Source organism: Chrysochloris asiatica, unplaced genomic scaffold, assembly GCF_000296735.1.
Source record: "Chrysochloris asiatica unplaced genomic scaffold, ChrAsi1.0 scaffold00009, whole genome shotgun sequence".
In the NCBI taxonomy this organism is placed as follows: domain Eukaryota; kingdom Metazoa; phylum Chordata; class Mammalia; order Afrosoricida; family Chrysochloridae; genus Chrysochloris; species Chrysochloris asiatica.
Genome location: NW_006408527.1, coordinates 31,146,075 through 31,148,333, shown reverse-complemented (window position 1 = coordinate 31,148,333; position 2,259 = coordinate 31,146,075). Strand labels below are relative to the sequence as shown.

Below are 2,259 nucleotides of genomic sequence, written 5' to 3'. Positions count from 1 at the left end.
AGATGGACTACTTCTGAATATTTAGCAAATAGAAAACTTATTAATAGCAGTGGAACACTGTCAGCACCAGAATATTGAATATTGAAGCATGATGTAGAACACCAGAATATTGTCAGAAATAGTGCTGGAATGAGCCCCTCAGGTTGGGATACACTCAACATACAATTGGAGAACAGCTGCCTCATCAAAGTAGAATGATGATGTGAATATAGAATGATGACTGAAGCCTTTGGGACCTTCATTTGCCAATGGGGCACAACTCAAAGTGGAATGATATCAAGAGAAACAGATGTAAACATCCATTAATATTGGAATATGAGGCTCTCTTCCTGACTAGTGACCTGAATAGTGTTTTTGTCATAGCAACTGCTAATAACAAGATGTCTTCAGGAACTGCAAAAATCGAGTACCCTGTTCCCATCCCAACTTCAAAGCTACATCAGTTATGTCAAATGGTCATTTCAAAGATAGCAGCTTATCTGACTACCAAGGAAGATATATTGTGTTCTTTTTTTATCCTCTTGCCTTCACCTTTGTGTGTCCCACTGAAATAATTGCTTTCAGTGACAGGGCAGAAGAATTTAAGAAACACACCTGCCAAGTGATTGGTGCTTCTGTGGAATCTCACTTCTGTCATCTGGCTTAGATCAACACACCCAAGAAACAAGGACTGGGACCCATAAATATTCCTTTGGTATCAGACCCCAAGTGCACAACTGTTCAGGACTATAAGGTCTTAAAGGTGGATAAAGGCATTTCATTTAGAGAAATCTTCATCATTTATGATAAAGGGATTCTTCAACAGATCACCATAAATGATCTCCTTGTTGGCCACTCTGTTGATGAGACCCTAAGACTAGTTTAGGCCTTCCAGTTCACAGATAAATATGGGGAAGTGTGCCCAGCTGGCTGGAAGCCTGGAAGTAATACCATCAATCCTGATGTCCAGAAGAGCAAAGAGTACTTCTCTAAGCAAAAGTGAGTGCTGGCCACTTTAATGTCAGGTGGCAGTGAGCAGCCTTGAGGAAAAAAACCAAACCTCTTTTATAATTTGTTTATGCTTCTAACACAAAGCCTTAGACTTGGCTGACATGTGGTTTGATAGGACAGACCTTTCCTATGGGACTTGAGTGGCCAAACTTTCTTTTCATCCTGGTGCAAATGGCCTTGAACTGTACTGTGGGACAGGCCAGATGATGTGTATCATGTATTAGTAGTACAGTATAAGCCCATTGATCTTTTGTAGTTTCTATTAAACTTGACTGGAGAACTTAAAAAGAAATAAATAAAACAATGAAGTATGAATCTAAGAAAATTGGAAATTGTGAAAATGAAATGGAAGGCATAAACATAGATATCCTAGGCAATTAGTGAGCTGAAATGGACCGGTATTGGCCATTTTTAATCTGAAAATGAAATAGTTTACTATGCAGGAATGACAAATTGAGAAAGAATGGTATCACATTCGTAATAAAAAAGAACATATCAAGATTTGTCCTGAAGTACAAACCTGTCTGTGGTAATAGCCATATGCCTACAAGGAAGACCAGTTAATACCTCTCTTATTCAAATTAATGCACCAACCACTAAACCTAGTGATGAAATTGAATTATACCAACTTCATCAGTCTGAAATTAATCAAATCTCCCATCAAGATTTATTGATAATTACTGGCAATTGAAATGCAAAGGTTGGAAACATATAGGAAGGATCAGTAGTTGGAAAAGATGGCCATGGTTATAGAAACGATGCTGGTGATCCCACAATAAAATTTAGCAAGACCAATAACGTCTTCATTGCAAATACCTTTTTCAAACATCATAAAAAACTATTTTACACATGAAATTCACCAGATAGAATACACAGAAGTCAAAGTGACTACATCTGTAAATAGAGATGGTAGAAAACCTCCATATATTAAGGCAAAGCAAGGCCAGGGTCATACTATTGTTCAGACCATCAGTTGTTCACATGCAAGTTCAGGCTCAAGCTGAAGAAAATAAAAGCCCACAACAGCCAAAATATGACTTTGAACAAATCACATCTGAATCTAGAGATTATCTCAAAATCATATTAGACACTAAAGACCAACAACCAGAAGAGTTGTCAGATGATATGAAGAACATCATACAGGAAGAAAGCAAAATGTATTAAGAAGACAAGAAAGAAGGAAAACACCAAACTGGATGCCAGAATAGATTCTGAGATTACTCTCCAACACACAGATGCTAAAGCAAATGGAAGAAAGGGCTGTGTGCC

The 2,259-nt window shown here is 37.7% G+C and overlaps 1 pseudogene; it reads left to right on the top strand.

Annotated features, from left to right (window-relative positions):
* The first annotated feature begins 380 nt into the window (after positions 1 to 380).
* Positions 381 to 982, top strand: LOC102815388 (annotated as a pseudogene).
* The last annotated feature ends 1,277 nt before the right edge of the window (positions 983 to 2,259 follow it).